Source organism: Acromyrmex echinatior, chromosome 1 (genome assembly GCF_024713525.1).
Source record: "Acromyrmex echinatior isolate Ae372 chromosome 1, ASM2471352v2, whole genome shotgun sequence".
Classification (NCBI taxonomy): domain Eukaryota; kingdom Metazoa; phylum Arthropoda; class Insecta; order Hymenoptera; family Formicidae; genus Acromyrmex; species Acromyrmex echinatior.
In genome coordinates, this window is record NC_141852.1 from 13,454,062 (window position 1) to 13,474,762 (window position 20,701).

Consider the following 20,701-nt stretch of genomic DNA (forward strand, 5'->3'; position numbering starts at 1 on the left):
AAACCGAGTGTTCCTCACGCGAAATTGTTTCGCCCTTTGCCGCGCCCTCGTGCATGGAGACGCAGCGAATTCGCGTGAAAATCATGGAACGTGTCACCGTGAAATTTGCAATCCTTAAACCATAACGCTCGTTCACCGACCGATTTATGTGCGCATTTGGGGTAACAGATTTTGCGATAAACTTCTCTCTGATACTGTGTAAGTTTCATGAAAATTTCACCGAGTTCACGTTTCGCATCTCGTCGAAAGGTAGTTCCATTTTTTGCTCAGAAATTACTATTTTCTGACAAGAAAATCCCACTCTCGTCGTATACGACTTACATGACTTGATTTTTCAGTAATAAATATAATAGAAATTAGATCAATAAGAATAAATCAAATAAAAAGAGAAAGAATCCTATTTTCAAAGCGGATGTGATACTGCAATATTCATATAGTATAGAGAAATAATTTATCACTTGTAACGAAATTATAGTTAGAGGTCTTTTTTTAATAAACTTCATTCTTTTTTCCATCTATTATCGAATTCTAATAATTTTGTGCAATTTTTAGCGGACAGATAGCTTAGATGCTCTAAAAAGTTTTAAGTTTCAGTTCAAATTTTAAAAATGCATAATCATTGACAAAGAACTTCAACATATATTTGAAAAAAACAGTGAATATTGGTTGTGATTTGTGTGTTCGATGTCATTTGAAAAATGGATAATCAAATCAAACATCTTTAGCACGTTATATTTTTTTATGTAAAAAAAAGGCAAAATCACGGTACAAATTGGTAAAGAGATATGTGGTGTATGACAAAGATGCCGTGAAAAAATGCGTAGTGACTTCTATGCTAGAAGTGGTAAAAATGCGTAGTAACTTCTATGCTAGAAGTGGTTTGCGAGATGTCGCTCTGAAGATTTTTCTGTCCAAGACGCACCACACTAAGTCTCGAATAAAAAAAAAACAGGAAGTTCTGTGAGAAATTATAGTCATCTGACAAATAATGGATAATACATTTTCTTTTTTTACTGAAGTTAAAACTTTTTATGAAAAAATTACCGTTATGTAGGTAATTGGAAAATTTGTGTCGAATATACATTTCACATGTCCCAAATGGTCCTCTCAAATTTTTATTTAATCTTTAACATAAGATGAATATATTAGAAAACAATACAAATATTATGTAAAAAATGATTACAAAGAAGATAATGCTGATTCGTGAACAAACTGTGGAAATATATTTTTTCAGTATAATTAACATTTATGATACGTTAAATTAACACGTATTTCATTATTTATTTTAGAATTTAAAACACATTTATTCACAAACTGTGTCATTTCGAAATATACAAAAAAATGTTAAATATCAATTTAACACAAAATCCTTAAATAATATAATCACATTATGTTAAATTAACACTTGAATACGTTAAAAAATTCAATACAAATTGTTAACAAGTATGTAAGTGGACTGTTTTCAACACAAATACATTACAATATTTTTTACTGTGTAGATAAAAAATCGCATGGAATTATCGGCCAATCGAATATAACCGAAATTTAATTTAGTTATATTTTTTTTTATAATTGTAACTTTTATAATTGTAATTTAATAGTTATTTTTATATTCATTTTTTATATTTTAAACTTATTTGTCAACACATACATATGCTGACTAAAATAAAGTATACAATGAATCACAGTAAACAATCAGTGATTAGTTTCTGTGATTGGACTATCTTTATCCCAAACAATCATACTAAATGTCCTCTCTAAAATTATCACTCTGAAAAGTGAAATCTCACTCTTAAAGATTAAAAAAATTGAGTTATTCTTTTTCAAGATTAATTTAATTTTCACTTAGAGTGAATCTCACTAAGATTCTATTCTGAAGAATTTAGAGAGTCGGTATTAAAAATTAAGCTAAAAGTTTTAAATAATTTAGTAATGTCAGAAATGTAAAATTCTTTTATTTAAAATAAAAATGCTAACAGTTATGTTACAAAAAAATAACTGAAAAGTAACAACTTTTTCTGTAGCTCTTTTTAGTAACTTTTTAGTAACTGTAACATGTTCTCTTTCAGAATTAGTAATCTGTAACGGTAACTTTTTGAGAAAAAACTGTAAGTGTAACTAGTTATTTTAACAAAGTAACATACACACACACACACACACACACACACACCACACACAATCTCAATCCTGTATTCACATATAAATATAAATATTAGTCTCAAAAATTGAATCAGTAAGATACTCGTCTCGGAAAAAGTCAAGAATATCAGATTTAAACCTAAGCTGAAATGATATTTTTCATAATACATTCTTTACAGTATTTTATGATTTATACTAGCACCATTATTAAATAATTATTGACAATCAATGTAATTTATGATATTATTTCTAGCTTCACCTTATTATGATGTCTGAAAGTCCGAATTAGTTTACGAAATCAAAAAATGTATTTATAAATTTACATACGAATATTATTAATTATTTGAAGACCGGAATTTTTTAACAAAGTAACTTATAGAGGATCTTGCTTTCGAAGAATTTTTTAATTCAATTCTAGTTTCAAAATTCTAAAATTCAAATTTCAAAAAGTAATCTAATTGCTATGAAATTTGATTTTAAAAAGTTCTTGGTATCACTGAGTTTGAATATATCAATATCGTAGAAATGACGGAAAATATTCAAAAAGCTAGTAATCTCCAGTAAAGAAAGATCTAATGTCACAGCGTTAACAATCAAAATTTGAAAGTCAGTTTAGAAATCAATACAAAAATATGTCCGTTTGCGTAGCATTAATGAGCTTCAAATAAAGAGGAACTGGAAATTTGATGTTTTATGTATACTCCACAACTAAAAATTTCCTAAAACTAAGTTTTAATCACATTATTTTAAAAAAATTCGCAATATTAGATTTACTATTTTTCATTTTTTATTTTTGAACCTCAGGTTCGAAGCATTATCAAATTACTTTATAAGCTATAAGCTTTATACAAATCGAGCATGCAATTTAAAAAATAAAAGAAAGTGACTTTAAATAAAATTCCATAAAAAGTTAAGCTCCAAGATGAGCTTTGTGACCAAAAACAGAATATTCTTCCTCTCATTTGACATAATTTTCCATTAGCTGAGCCTACAAGTATCCTGACGCAAGAGAAAGCTTCCCATACTTACGTGGCGACCTCGCGTTATATCTGCCATATTTTCCGTTTTATAGAGACGCGAGGATTTTAAAATTCACAGCTGATCTTAAAGTCGAGCACAGCGGGTGAGAGCGGGAGTGAGGGGGTGGGATTTTCATTGGCTGTAAATTTCCCGGCGTTTCCCATCGCGATACACGTGAAAAATCACTATAGCCGTGCAGAAGCTGCTGATGCGTCATGAAAATGAAAGCAAGCCATATAGCAAGAGAGCGTGGTTACGAAAAAGCAAAAACAACATTTTATTTGCCATAAAATCGATTCGTGCGCAATTTTGATGCATAGATGCTGCCTCAACCCAACCTAACGCGCGCAGGGAACGACACGCGAAACAGTAGAACAATGAAACGCTTTATTTGTTATAAACTCGAATTGAATCAGTGATGCGCAGTCTTCCGCGCGTATCTCTCGCGCGCGATTGCGTCCGCAAAAAGTTCAAAATTCCTCCGGGATAGTACCCAACAAACTAGCCGGAAAAGCACTCCGGAAGCATTCTGGAAGAAACGATTGCGAAGCGCTATAAAAGGACGTGATAATATGCTGAATAATAATAATGATAATGAATCGCTAGGGGAACACACCAATTTCTGATTATCGTACTTTATTATTATGCATAGCAAAAAACATTTTGTATTTCTGTTAAAATCGGTTCTTCTTTCAAAATTTCTATTTAAAATATTTTAATTCTGAATTTTTAGCATCTAAATATTAATTTAATGTAATGTGACTGTATTTAAATATTTTGTGTTAAATTAATATTTAATATTTCTTAGTGTTGAGATAAAACAATTTATAAGTAATTTATAAATAAGTGAACAATTAACATAAAAATGTACTTTAAAACGGTAATTTCTAAACTAAATGAATAGAATGTATTAATTTAATATATTATAAATGTTAATTTTACTTATAAATGTTAATTTTTTAAAGAAGTAGGTGCGCTTCTTTCACTTTGCTTGCAAATTGTGTCAATCTTACATTTTTTACATTAATTTTTATATAATATTTGTATTATTTCCTAACTAATATTCATCTTATGTTAAATTAATGTAAAAATTTGAGTGGATTATTGGGACACATAAAATGTGTTAAATTTCACACAAATTTCCCAACCGCATATGCAGAGCATCAACAGGAGATATAAATTACGATTGTAATTTCCAATAAAAATGGAAAATGTTCTTTTTAATGCGTGGTCAGTGTCAATTTACATTTTATTGGTCTCTTTGTTTATCTGGCCTGAAATATCGTTAAAATACCGATCGGAAAAATCTGGTGCCGATTAAATACGTTCGCCAAATTGATATGCTTTTCTTCGTCTATGGGACTCGTTGATAATTAAGGATTACTTTCTGACTATGAAAAGTTTCGCGTTTCGAAGATATGTCTCGTAAATCCGTAATGTTTTTCCGTCTCAGAGTGGCTATCAAGTGACCTCGCGGCATCGTCTGTTTGTAAACCATTAGCACCCAAGAGTTGGAGGCTAACCACGCAAATGACGGCTTTCTCGCCCTCCATCAACACTCATCTATATGTCCTCTTCTTTTCTGTGTCTTACTTATGTCTGGTATCCTTATTTATCTTCTTCCTCCGCATCTACTTACATCTGCTATTGCATGAAATTTCTCGCAAAATATGCACGTATTCTTGACTTTCAAGAATTTATACCTGCTGTTTTTTTTATAATCGCCTCGTGACAGTTTGTCATCATGTCAGAGAAACGAAAAATGAGAAAATCTCAGAAAGTTACAAAAAGAAAATCTCTCTCTCTCTCTCTCTCTCGTATGTTTAATTTTTACGCTTAATTACTATATAATAGATAAAATATTACGTAAGCATTACTTCTAAGTGCGTTTCTATGCTTTATATTATACATAATATCTACACATTTACATATGTATATATAAATTACAAGAAACATATACACATATAAATTAAAACAATGTTAAGGCTGAATAGATTTAAAATATAAAAAAATATTAGGTGTTGGAATTAATTCGTAGCGTTTTTAATGAAAGAATGTTATTTATTTCACATGAGCATTAAAAAATACATTAATGAAAGTACTTCCCATCACTTGTAAAACGCTACGAATTAATTCCAACACCTAATAATAAAAGGAGAACTGATGAGCCAAGATGAGTGATTGATTCTGCTATCATTAAAATTCTATTACATAAATTAACAATAACAATTTGCAACTTGTATGCATACCTTACTATTATTTTTCCTTACATCATTTGTTATTTTCTGTCACTGAGAATGACCACAGTAAAAGCAGAAACTTTGCTGCGTTAATATGAACGTTGTTTACTTCGAAACTAATCACAGAAATGGATTGATTTACATTCTGACATACATGGAGGTTAAAAATAACAAGATATTATTTTTTTATTCAAGAGAGTGGGTTACCATTGTTTTATTCATATCTAACAATATACTATACAAACATAACATTTTAAATTTTGGCTGTTATATACAGATTTTATTTTTGTAGCACCATATATAATTTTTACGTTCTCCAACTGTGTCATATCACAGAAAGATATGTATATTCTACGGCTTATTCTTTTTGTCGAAGGAAACTTACGATCCGATATTTCCGATACCATCTTATGGCTGTCCAAAGAAGGCAGCCGTGTCGTTTACGATTTTAATGTTTCTCGTGTCGCCGATGGGTTACGCGATACGCCCGGGGCTCAATGTATATCCCTTTAAACAGCTATCCGGATTCCTTCACTGCCCTGCCACAATGCACACACCTCGCTGCATTCCATCTTTCCTTCTCCCGCGCTGCGAGACCGATCAAATCCTGGAGACCAACGTGGTAGTCCGTCGTCAAAATCCCGGGATGAATTTCCAAGTCCGATAACATCAATTTTTCATACGGATCGTCGCTCGCCGTTGACCAACCCACGTATCTTCTACTGGCTCTCTCAATATATACCTCCAGAACCGGTTTACCACACTTTGCCAAGTCCATTCCTCCCGGAACTGCCTACCTCCCCGTAGGGAATACGGGAGATCTAGTGCTTAGTACATCGGCGAAGATGAGTTTCGTTCCGAGATGAGCGTGAGGAAGGATTAGGCAAACGATAGGGGACAGCTAGAAAAAAAGAGGGTGGTAAAGCTGCCAGAATGCATTAACCTCTTTGATACGGGTGAATCTCGAAAATTTATTAGTTATATTTCTTATCTCCTTTTTTTTTTAATATGTCTAATCTTGGATATAGCTTATCGTTAACTTTGTAATTTTTTCTTTAAATTAGGTTTTTTCTTCAATTACGCGTAATTTTATGTTCGATCTGTTTTCATTTGGTTTTGTTTGTCTTTAAATATCGATATTTTAACTCTCAGTACATATGTTAGTTTTACCCTTAATATACACGTTGGGTCATTCGTGTCTTGGGGCTTAATTTTCATCACTTTTACAAATATATATAAATTATTAAACAATTTTTACATATATTTTGACATCTTTAGAAAGTATTTGTGCAATTATATATTTATAACAAATTGTAGATAATTGTGTTGTAACTAAATGTAGAAATCAAAAAAATATTTCATATAAAATTTTGAAACAAAAATGTTTAAGGGAAAAATATGGTTTAGTATCTTAAAATTGACATTCCAAACTACAAGAAAAAAAAATAGTTTAAGTGTCGGCTGTTCAAAAAGTTTAGTTATTGAGTAAACTGAAAATGATGTTGTTTTAATGTACATGAATGACTATAAATTAAAGATATATTGCATTTACATTTTAAAATAATGGATTTTATTATTACTATTATGTTAAAAAAAAAACTTATAATTTATTAGGAAAATATTATCTTTATAACATTACAGACAACATAATATATATAATATTACTGACAACATTTAGAACAAAGGTATCAAAAAATCCTATTTATTAAGAGCTAATATGTTGTTTTAGAGTTAAATTCTTTTTTTAATAATTCCCGAAATATTTTCGCAATATAACCGAGAATTAGTTGAAGTTTTAAAGAAAAAAAAATGTTTTTAGTTACAGACAATGTACAATCTATACACACCTTGTGGTCATTTGTGATCCAGAAGTGAACTTTGGAGTTGTGCCAGTTAAAGGATACGCACGAATCGAGGCCGGTAACAAAACTTATTCTCTAGATGCCAAACTTTTTTTAGCAATAGAAAAAAGATATTTAGCAATAGAAAAAGATCAAGTGCTCTTAGTATTTCAAAAAAAAAAATGGACAAGGCACGAATGACTCAAACGTGTGTACTATTAATTTTTTAATTATAAATTTTAATAAATAAAAGAGAGTATAAATTTTCGAAGATTTCATGATCGCTCGAGGATCGTTTTATCAATGTTTTTCCAATGTATTTTTCTTCGTAGAAACTAAAAATAATTATTATAATAACGCTAGACTCAAAGAAAAATTGGTATACATTTAAATAAAGTGAATAAAATTCAATAATTTATTTATGAAATTAATTTCAAATTAAATTAAATGTAAATAATATTGCACCACAAAACGTTAATTAGATTATATTTTTATTGTTACATTTGTCATCTTGATATTGTTTCTCCCACTCCAAGCGATGCGCGACTTTCTCTGACACTTTCCCGACCGTCCTTGCAACTCTCTGCCCTTTTCTCACCCCCGAGCTTTGAACAAGGTCTCGTTTTTTATAGAACGTAGTTTGTTTTTCGGAAGATTTTTCACGTGTTTTTTGTTTTCTAAAAGTGGGAGAGAGCGGTGAGGGACGAGGGACACAGGGACGCATAGCTGTTTTGTTTCGCGCTCGTCTTTTGTCGCGCGCTGGTGAGTGAGTTTTTCGGGCGTGAGCTTTTTTGTCGGGTGTGCTAAGCTTTGTTCCGCTTGTTTTCCGGCACGCTGCTTGTCGCGCGTACATTCATTTTTTTTTTTTCGTGAGGCCGAGTTTCGAGAGGAGCGCCCATTGGCTTTCTCGCCACTTCTCTTTCTCTCTCAAATGACGCTGTTCAGTAAATACTTCTTGTCGACAGAAGTTAAACACTTGTTAACTTTTATAACTCTGAAAGAGTGGACGTTATTACTAATACAAGTAAATAGCACCATTACGAAACAACCAATTTCATTCTATGACTTGAAAATTGAATAAAGAGATGTGTAGATAAATTAGAGAAGAATAAGTACATTCTTTTATAAATCTATATCAATGTTGTCCAAGATTCGTAATTTTGGGCATTCGCTTATTACTTACATATTATATAGTCATCATATTAATATTCTCATTTATTGCTTTCTATTTTCTATCTTTATTAATAAAAAGAAAAGCAATATACGTGAACGCTGATACCCATAAATATTAAGCTATTGCTCAAAATTACAAATCTTGACGCAGCTCTTTTCTAAAATCTGACTATAACCATCAAATATATCTCATTTAATGTATTGATGCAGTATTTAATAAATACTATCAAGCTTAATCGTAACGAATGACAATGGAAGGTTGCAATTAATTTCGTAATAATTAGTAAATATTTAAGAAATATTAACAACAGGTTTAGTTGGATTTTGTTATATTAATTTGATTGAAATTATTTCACCAAAATTTCAATAACTATCATCTTGATTGTTATTATCAGACAATTTTTTCATTAGTACTTTACTTCTTTGATTTACTTCTTTGATTGTTATTTCTAAACAATTTATAGACACAAGTTTTTCAGATATTTCGAGAACTAATTCCGTAATTTTTCGCAAGCTCACGTTTAGAATTTGAAACAATCCACTATACAAAAAATGTGTACGAAAGCTCGATAGAAATGAATTTCTCCGAGCTTTTATTATAAGAACATTCCGCCTGTGGGTAAAATTTTAACGAAATAAAAGGTTGGTTTATCCAAATGAAACGCACATCGCCAATATTTAAATTATCGACATTAATACGTACATGTTTTTTGCATTGCCTTATATTTACGACAGAAATAAGCACGCAAAATATGAATTTAAAACGAGTCTGTTTTATTTAGCAATTTTAGAAAAAAATTTTTTTTAATCGAGGAATAAGGGATTCAGGGAGGCTTCGCAACGCTGTGTAAACATTTCGTTACCGCTCAGGAATTAATTATCATCGTAATGCTTTATCTGCTCGTCAGTGATGAAAAAAATATAAAAAAAAAATAATTCTACTGTTTCTGAATAAAGCATTAATCTACTCGACCTCGTTTCATTTTACGGAATAACGCAGAGAGACGCGCGCGATTATTAATTTATTACAACTATTTGCACAAGGGGGTTGCTCGTTGAAACGAGCCAATGCCCGTGAACATGTGTTTTTTATTTAGCACCTCGTAATTAAAACGTTAACCCTCAGAGTTAATAATCGGGGCCGGAATCGACAGGTCGTTTACGAAATAGCAGATATTTTCTTAAGTACCGTAATGAGCCGGGTATGTAAATTAATATCGGAATATGCGTTTCGTATAGCCGGTGGCGCTTTCGTGGATTCAGAAAAGAAGGGGGAGGGGAAGGAACCAAGGGAATTATCGATTAATTATGCTCGTTAGGTGGGCATTGGAGTCACCGTTGGCTGCAATTAAAGCAGTACACACTTCCTGTATTTAGGATTCACCGTGGCGTGTGCGACACTCATTAATATATAGCGGCTATATTCGATGGCTTAGTTAAACCGACACGCGATTAAAATCCCGTGTAATTCCGGTAACATCGCAGCTATCCTGGCGGGCCGCTTGTAGTTGCCCTGCTGGTGTTGTGTCGGCCGAGCCGGTCTTGCCGCTCTGTTGTCTCGGGCGGATTCTGTTTGCGTTAATTTATCGATCATCCAGACCGGCTATCAGCCAGCCGGCTGCTTTTTTTCAACGGCAGCCCTTTGTCTTCGCTGGGATTATCCCGTGCGTACAGCCAATCGATAATCAGTGATTGTAATTAGCGGCAGCTATCGGTTTACTATTCTCCCTTATGCTTACGGTGGAGGGATGATCTCAAATTTCCACTCCTTCCGACGAAACTCTGCTCGATGTCGAAGTCTAGCGCAAGAAAGTTTCATACTTTGGAACAACAACGAAAAGTCCACGATGATGGCGATAATTTAAAGGAAGTGTTGCATACTTCCTGAGATTTTCAAATATTTGTTATCGGATTAAGGAATTGTGAAAGACTCAAACATTATTATAATCTAAGTTTCAATTTAGGTTTGACTTTAAAAGGTATTACATCTAAAACATATCCACTCCTTTACTTAAAAAATGACACAGCACTAAAAATTATGTTTCCTAGAAAAACGGAAAAATTATTTTTCAATTTGACAGAAAATTATTGACTAATGAAATAATATCGGCAAAAAAAATTTTAATATGATCGAATGTCATTTTTCGTTTCACAATCTTTAAAAAAAATCATTGTTTTTGAATCGTGATGATTTTGACAATTTTTTTTATATCAGCCTTTTGAATTGTTTTGACAATTTTTAATAAAATTACGTTAATTTACTTTTGATGATTGGATAGGCTAATGCTTACTTAACTTTGTCATAGTAATAATTCAAAAATAATGTTTTTTAAGTTGTGTCATTTTTTAAGTATATCGAAACGCTATATAAGAGATTTTACACAGAAAAACATTTTATATTTAAAACCAATCCTTATTAAAATTTTTGTGTTGAATATTTAACATATCCAAATGTTAATTTAATATAATGTAATTGTATTATTGGATATTTTGTGTTAAATTGAACATATTTCTTAGTTTTAAAATAACAATTTATGAGTAACTGAATAATTAACACAAAATTAATTACTGTATTCTATAAATTCTAAGATAAAAAAATGAAATGTCTTAATTTAACATACTATGTATTAATATTATTAAAGAAATATGTTTCCGCAATTTGCTTATATTGTATTAATGTTATATTACATTTATTTACAGTTTTTCAGCAAATTGACATTTTTTTAATATAATGTCCGATTGAGAATTGAATTATTAAAAATTGAATTATCAATTTAATTTGATTCGTGATATATTATTACAGTAGTTTAAGTGCGTTTATAAGTCCCCAGAAAACCAATTCGACGCTCAGTTCGAATGACTACAAATATGGTATACATGTATATATATGCATGTACATGTGCACAGAGAGAATTTTTTCTTAGAGTTTACTCTAAGAAAATATGATAATCGTGGGACAACATTGTGTTTGTGTGTGTTCTTTAGAATTTTAATATAAATCTCTCTTATTCATTAATAAAACTACAATAAAATATAAAATAAGTTCAATTAATTTTACTGGATAAGTTCAATTAATTTACTGAAATGCATGGTGAAAATCTTTAAAATATTGTATTGTACCACAACTACCATATTTTCAGGATAAATTTTAAAACAAAATTCTCTCCGTGTATAGTATATATATAATTCACATTGAATTATTTAAACATTAAAGCTCTAGCTTCGACCGGTATAGGCTTTTAGTTTATCAATTGTGTTTCTCACATTTACGGTCTAAAATAATATTCTTATTAATTATATTTTTTGTTAATTTTTTACACAACATTGTGTTACCTGCTAACGTTTTCATTTTCTGTTAAATTAATTAATACATAAATTTAGGTGGACCATTTGGAACACGTAAAAACGTATTTTTAACACAATTTTTTCAATTGTACAAAGAAACTTTCAAGTTTCCTATAAGAAATATACAGTTAAACAGATACAATGCCCGTGAGAATTACTTTTGTACAAATTAATACCGTGAGATTTTTTTTCAAATTATTCCGTATTATAAGATCTGGTGAACCAGTAACAAGAAACTTTCGCTGACGAGACGCTGTTGACGACCACTTCCGATCTGTTGGCGCGAGTTTCCTTGCGAAAGACGACCACGCTCCATTTCCGGCTGTGCCGGAAGCCAGCCGTTACCCCGGGCTCACTGACACCAGAGAAAATCTCTCGGTGCAAGCTGTCGTTCTAGCAGCGCGTTCTTTAGTGGCATGCTGTGCCGCAACACGTGCACTCGACAACCCCCGGTAATGCGCATACGAGCGTGCGTCTACCTATTTGTGCATTACGGTCGTTCCATGCAGATAATTAACCCCGCGACGTCGACTTTTTGCAGGTGGAAAGAGGGGAGGGAGACCGTAACGATGTATCTCGATGTTGCTCGGTAGGGAAAACCGGATGCTCGATTTCACATCGCTCAAGAAAATATCTTCGCAATTTCCCACCACCTAACCCAAATCGAATCGAATACGAACGTTGGCGTGTGATTAAATCACGAATATTTTTGCAAAAAAGAGGTACCTGTATAAATTCAATCGAAATATCCCCCGACTCTCTCCGATGAAATGTTCGGGACGTGGATCCAACTAATTTTCGCCGTAAGCATTCTCGCGGAATGAGAATTTTAATATCCACGCTTTTTTCTCTTTTAAAATAGCTTTGTGCTGGGCGGGTGCGCGCGGCGCGCGCGCTGGTTGTTTGCATCATAGACGCACGAAAAACAGCTTTCCACCAGCGAGATTTTCCGCGGTGTGTTCTCCGCTCTTTTTTAATATTTTTTTCTGCCTTACTCCTTTTACGCGGGATATGCGCACCGCGTCCGAGCGTGAGCTGGAACGCGAACACAATGAATCTTATTAAGGAGTCCTGACCCCGTCGGACTCTGGGTCCCATTGTGACCCCCTAATCCTGTTTAGCATAGACCAGCCCTTGGGATACCAGGGTTGCCTGTATACGTCGCTGGTTAATGAATGCAAAAAGAGCGACGCAGCCAAGGCGGATGTATTATCCGATCTGCTGCAGTTCGATCGATCATCCTAGAGCATTGTCAGTCCGTTGAAAAAAAAATGAAAATTGTGAAACGAGCTAATCGAAAATTAAAGCAAATTAGAAGATGCGTCATTTCTCTTTTAATAAAACACTTGATACTCTTTTATAATACTCTTTTATTTAAAAAAATTTACTAAATCTTAATACATATTTCTTTAAATAGTACTATGTAAACATTTACTTATAGTAAATACTTAATAAAAAATGACAATCAAATTAATGGTTCTTGTACCAAATAAATATACAGGATAAGAAAAAAATCCGAAACACTTTTCTATAAAACTTATATTTTTAGAAATTTTTCAGAGTTTTTCATACTTTTTCTTCTTTTCCTGTATGTTTACATTTAGTAAATATTTATTTAGAACTATTTAGAAATATTTTTATTCAAACAAATATTTATTAAAATTTAGTATTTTTTCAGTGTAAATACTGAATTAAAAAGATTGATTTATTAAAAAATTCCATCTTTTGTTATTAAATTATGCTACATCAACACGATCGATGTAACAATTTAATCATTCAAACAGTTTAATTAGTTGCTGTAATACTTAAGGCGAAACTGTCAATATTTATATTGTTTTTTCTAATTAGAGAGTTGCATGCTCCTTTTTTACATATCTATTTCTAAAAAAAAAACTCAATGATATGCACTGAATGAAAAATTATAAATATATTATGTAAATAATAAATTTTAAGAAAATAATTATATTTATCCTTTGTGCATTTATTGCATAAAACTTATTTATCATTTATATTTCTGTACCGTTTATATTTACATACATTCACACCTTGATACTTTATTATATTAATATTTAAAATTATTAGGATTTGCACAATATTTTGGTAGTTAAAAAATACTTTTGTCTCTGATCTAACAAATTAGACCAGAGACAAAAGTAACAGGATATAATAGTTATCATCATCAATATTTTTCTGAAACTACAGATATGTGTATGTGGCCGCAAGGCAAAATGTTCTAGATTTATCGGCATAGATATTCGTTAGTTGCCTGTTGGTTTTCGTGAAACGTGTATGTATGCAGGAGTAAAAATTACTTTTTTCATACAGCAAGTAATTTTTATTGCGTAAACAAAATCTAAAATATTTTTTGTTTCTTTATAGCGAGGGATAACGTGTTATTTTAATGTTTTGATAATTATCTATTATGTTTTGCATATATTTGAATTGACTTTATCCAGATTTTTATTTTTTAATTTACTATAAATTATGAAATACTATTAGGAAATAATAACAATCAATGCCTGGTTACGTGTAACGTTATAATTGTTCTCGAACTCGATTTTATTTTAATATTATTTTGTACAATGTTTATTTATATTTTTGTTATTTATATTTTTCTTCAAATATGTCATTGTTTTTTTATTTTATACTCATTTTAGAAGAAAAGAGCTATTTCTAATTTTCTTTTGTAGATTTTATAAATTTTATAGACAGTCAAATTGGAATACATTTCACACTCACAATGATCACAATGATCATTTTGTCTTTGTTGTTCATTAAATGTTAAAAAAGAACAAATAATGCTCGCAAGCTTTATATGAGACGAACAATTGTTGATAAAACATTCGCACAAAATGAGAGAGATCTACATTCGAATCCCGGCTGAGCTGATATTTTTCGCCAATAAATTATTTTTACAGATTTTTAAGATGTTAGTAACATTATTATTAAATAATGTTCGACGAGTAAAATCGATGATCAATTAATTTAATTGTAAAATTATTTCAATTTATGATTCAAGTCCAATAAATCGAAACAGCACAAGCTATAGAAACTATTATTGTATTTTTATAATATGAATATTACTAAATACCAAGCTTTGACCGAAAATGACATTCTTTTCTTATTTGTGTATATAGATTTTGTTATAATACATGTTCGACTTTCGCTCTCAGTTGAGAATTAATGAACTGCATACACTGAAAAAAAAATGTGTTCAACTAACTAAACACATTTATTAGTTGTTTGCAGATTTAATTAATTTAACAAATTTTATTTAATTGAATTTCACCGTAGTCTGTTTAACATTGAACAGTATGTTAAGCAGACTACGGTTAAATTCGATTAAATAAAATTTGTTGAATTAACCAAATCTGCAAACAACTAAATGTGTTTAGTTAGTTGAACAAATTTTTTTTTTTGGTGTAGAGCGAGAAATGCAGCGAGTAGTGAAAAAAATGTCAACAGTAGTGATACGAAATCATTTCCTCACATCATCACTAGTGATATCAATTTGACATATGTCACTAGTATTGAAGATTTAATATCACATATTAAATTAATAAGTAATTGCGTTATACATTCACATCGAAATATTTAAGCACTAAGGTCCGCTGACAAAAATAGGATTACATCTCTTAACTGATTTATTCTTGCCGATCTAATTTTGAATTATAATTGCTAATATTATTAATTTTAGGGAAAATCAGACAAAAATAACATTTTGGATTTAAAATTTTACAGCAGTTAAAATATAATATTTACGTATAAAAATCCGTTAGATAAAAAATTTATTTCACTACTGAATATTTTCGGTTTAATTTTATGGTGTAATTAAGAAAAAGTTATTTTTATTCAAGAACTATGAGGAATTTTGTTAATTCCCGAGACAATTGTAGCACATTATTTATGAATAAAATAACAGTTATTTATTAGGTTATTATATTAATGTTATAGCAGTAATAACTATAAAAATAGAGTTTGCTTTCTCTCTCTCTGTCTCTTTCTCTCCTTCACCCAATTATAATTAGAGAGAGAGTTTACAATACAATTACAGTACACAAGTACCAAACACCTTCTCTCAGTGCAGTAACATGTATATTAGCAATAATATTAACTTTTATCTGGTAATTGAATAGCGCGTCACACAGGGTTGATATATAATAATGCCAGTGTTCCTGATGTGAGGCTAACATAATTTTGTACTGTCATGGCGGTGCGAGTGTCGTTGTCGCGCTGTATTACAGTGACAGGGCTAAATGGCGCACGAATTAATGTTCATGCAAATTTACGCGATTATCCATATTAATGCCGCTGTTCTGTTAATCTATTTCTTCTCGTTTAATGTACCACTAGAACGGTGACAAGGGGGGGCAGGGAAAAGGGACGACGGGCACGCTCGGGACTTGCATGAATCCACGTAAAACAGCAGAACTGGGTACGGTTAACAAAATGTTTCGTTCTCCGACGGGCGTCACGCGAGTCCCTCGGGTTGACGATACAGCAAATATCCTATGCGATCGATGGTCCCAAAGGGACGTGAATGCGTCAAAAAATAAACTGTTTCGGCAGCAAAAAACATTATTTTCAAACGCTCGGTATTTATTTTATTTTTTCAAAACCCACTCTCTGGACGATCCATAATTCGCATACAGGATGGTAATCTGACGCGTTTTTATTTCTAATTTTTCATGCCGTGTACCTCGATATATGCGTATACTTTAACAGATATATTTTATATGCGTATATATTCTGAATCTTTCATTGTTACGTATTAAGTTTTATCTAAATTCTGATACAAATTTTATAGATGATATTATATAAGTGCAACAAATTTTGATCAGTTTTTGTTTCTCAATGGATGTAATTCTTATAAAACTTTTTACATTGAAAAGAAATATGCTTTTAAAAAAATTCCGCTCTTCAATTTTTAGAAACTCCGTTTTAGAATTTTTATACAATAACGTAAATTTATAATATATGTAACATATAAGAAATTTAAATATTTTTTACAATATATGAAAGTAAATGTCATAGTATGAAACTCCTCTTTTATTGTTTATGTATAATTTTAAGTGATATATTAAAATAATAAAATTTGTTGATAATATTTAATGTCAAAAGTTACATTCTAATTTACAAGGTTTCTATTTCATTAATTGTTTAAATAGTAATTTTTATGTATTTTATTCTGTAAAATGAAAACGTTGTAAATTGTTTACGTTTCAGGAGTTTTATCAAAAATAAAATCTTTGATTTCTCAAAATCTATGAGTAAAACTTTTTTAACCTTATATTTTTTTCAGCAACTAAAAGTACATAACAATCATTCAATAAGATATATGGTATAATATTTTCTATGCGTATTGAGAAGCAGAAACTTTGTAATTTAAAGTTCTCAATTCAATATAGATTTATAAAACATTCTTAAATGGCTACAGCTCGCTCTTTTTAAGAAACATAGCAGACCTAAAAGTAATTTCAACTGTTAGGTAAAGAATTGACATCTCTCTTACCGATATTGTTCTTGTAAACGTCGCAGTATATAAAATTTATGCACATGAATAGCCGAACATGAATAGATACATGAGATTTATCTTCGAATCGTGGTTCTATTTTACGGTTGTTCTATCCTTTCAAAGAATAAATTTCGCCCGAGTTCAAGATAAAAACGTCGCATGCAAAGGAAATATTTGCAAGCCAAAATATCTCTCTGTTCCTTTTTTAACAGACCCATCTTTTAACAATCAGCTACAGCGAGAACCGCCGAGAGGGAAAATCGCGCACGGCAAAAGTACGCGTTCGCCAGCTCTAATAAAAATCATCCGTATACATCTGGCGCGACGACGTACAAGCAGCGAGATTAAATAAAGATAAAATATTTCCACCGTCGCGCTCGCGAAGGCGCGTTCGCGAGTCCGGGGATTTGGACGTGAAGAATAGCGGGTCGTATCTCGACGAGCAGCTCGTGGTGGCGGTGGCATATAAATGTACGTACGATTTCGGTCTTGTTGTTATGGGGCCGAAGCGACCGCGTTTTCTTGCCACACGATGAAGAATGAAGAAATGAGGCGGAGGAGTAAAAAGGAAAGAAAGAGAAACGATCATGAGAAAGCAGGATGTCGCGAAGTAAGTGGAAAAGGAGCGAGTCGAGCGAGTAGAGTAGGTCGACGTCGAGTCCGACGACACTCGTCATCGTCGCATTAAGTCGACTTTATCAAAATACACAATCGTCTTCGTTACTTCCCACACGTAACTCAAAGTGCGGGATACCGTGACGACCTGCGATTGTAACAATGCTCTCCCTCGTAAATTCCAGGGCGTCTTTTTATCACGTCCCTCTGTCTTCATCAGTCAGGCTCGACAATGTGCGGCGCGGCGATAAAGTTTCGCACTTTCGGTGGAAATCGCGGGTACTTTCTTTCGCCTATACATAACAATACCGCCAAGGAACACGCAAAACTGCGCACAAAGCCTGTTCAGTTTCGCTCTTCTTTTAGACGAGTTACTGAAGAAAAGTTATAAACGAAGATGTATACATCCTTCCGGTCGAACCTTTAGGCGTGATGCACTTTCTTTTCTCTTCATTTTTGTACGGAACACGATTATATCACTTGTCGCGATTTACATTTTTTTAATATTTGCAAATTATGGGCGATAAAAAGTTAAAAGAAAGTTTGCACGACTTTCTGCTGTTTGCTCTTGCAATATTAACCCAAGATCCAATTAGAAATGCGTGTAAATTTATATAAGGATTAACTTATTTTTAAGATAAAAATGTTTCTCTGAGATACATTCCCACACAGAATGAACGATTTTGTTGAAATATCTGAAAGTTTTGATAAATACTTACATATCATTTTCTTACTTAAAAAACGATAATTTAAAAAACGTGATTTTTAAGTTATCATTTTTTTTAGTTATTACCATAAATGAATGAATATTAGTAAAAGACTAACAAAGTAAACTAACTTAATTTTATAGTTTGTCCGCTAAATGTCTTAATTTCTTGTGTCGTTCTTAAGATTTTCAAAGAGATCATAATACTTTCTGCGAAAGCGACACTTTTTAAATTGTGTCATTTTCATCACTAAAAAAAAGTTTTCTACAAAAAATATTTAAAATTAAAACAGTTTTGATCAAAATTTGAAAAAAATTGTTTTATTCTGAATTTAGTCAATTTTTTAACTATTCCGGAAATATAATTAACTGTTAATGATATATATATATATATATATATATATATATATATATATATATATATTTCGAGTTATATCGCTTTTGATGAATTATCTCGGATTTGTTATGACTTTGTAAAATATAAAAATTGTCACAATACAAAAAGGATAATTTGTTAAGGGTTATAAAACGAAAATAGTAAAAATGATATTAATCATATTTTTAAAAGTACATTTTTTTTACCGGTATTATTTGATTAGTCAATTAACAACGCATGCTTAAAAAAAATATTTGCCATGATACTTTTACTCTTGAAATAAAATTCTAACCATATATTATGGATTATAAGGGGAAATGAAAAGAAAAAAATCATATTCTATATTATATAACCTTGTCATCCTCGTTTACGATCTATTCCCTTCTGCCATGGGATTTGCATGTAATATACGAATTTCCTTAGACTCCTGAACGCGTAAAATTTTTTTCCCACGAATTTCAATTCCGCGTGTCGCTGTTTACTTTATTTATATAATGACATTGAGTTTGCGAACCGAAATGACGATGTAATATAATTTTTACATATGCATTTAATTTATTTTAATATCGCGCTTATTATATTTTAATTCATATTTTTACTGCATATTCGACGTTGAAAGTAGTTGTTTTTCATAATTTTCTTAAGATATCGTATATTAATACGGTCAGCAATATCATATGCATTCACGTCAAGTGCTTTTAGAACTTGTTATGATAATGACATTATTGAATAATGTACTCATTACTAACAAGATGCAAAGAGGGGCTTGCTTTTATGTGTTCTTAGCATCAAAATGTTCTAGACATAAACTTTATTGAAGTTAATAAATTTTATTAAAAAATATTTCTCATCATGTATAGTTGGAAAATTTAATATTAAATTTTATGTGTTTCAAACGATCTACTCAAATTTTTATGTTAATTTAATATAAGATGAATATATTAAAAATATTTAAAACACAAACATTATGTAAAAATTACCACAAATGTGTAACACTTTGATATAATTTGAAATCAAACTATAGAAAATATTTATTCAACAAAATTAATATCTGTAATTTGTTAACACATTTTTTATTCATTTATCTTAGAATTTAAATTTGACAATTAATAATGTATTTTAGAATTTAAATTTGACAATTAAAAGAAATAATCCTATTTTTGGTTAAAGTGAATTTTATTGCTTAATAAATTTTTGCAAATACATTTTTTCACTTTTATAAAACGCGGCGATTTGGTATGTCAGATTTGAAACGCAATCGCAAATCGTGTAAAGCTTAAATATATCTCAAATTAGATTGATTTTAATTTTAAATGATACTAATAAGTATCATAAAAATCTGTAAATAATTTATTGCGAAAAATGTTATTTTAGTTATAGTATGATGCCGTCCATCTTAGAGAATCAAGAGTTCCATCTTGGCTGAGGTATAAATATTTTTCGCAATTTTGCAATAAATTATTTACGGGTTTTTAAGATACTCATTAACATCATTATTAAAATTAACGATCAATTTAATTTGAAATATTTTTCAACTTCAATTTGCAATTACGTTTCAAGTCTGATAAGTCGAATCGACTAAGCAGTTTATAAAATTTAAAAAATATATAAATGCAATAATTTGCATATTAGGCATTCAGTTCTGCTTTGACTGAAAATAGAATTTTTTCTCTTATTTGATTTATTCTCGGTGATCTCATTTCAAATTATAATTATTTAAGCGTTAAAATT

General features: G+C 30.8%; 1 protein-coding gene and 1 long non-coding RNA gene across 2 annotated transcripts in view; one reads left to right on the top strand and one right to left on the bottom strand.

Moving 5' to 3' along the window:
• LOC147910986 (uncharacterized) overlaps nucleotides 1-20,701 on the bottom strand; it is a 486,594-nt gene that overhangs the window by 164,336 nt on the left and 301,557 nt on the right. The gene's annotated exons all lie outside the window — the stretch shown is intronic.
• The window catches only part of LOC105146913 (uncharacterized), a 318,339-nt gene that overhangs the window by 83,483 nt on the left and 214,155 nt on the right, over nucleotides 1-20,701 (top strand). The gene's annotated exons all lie outside the window — the stretch shown is intronic.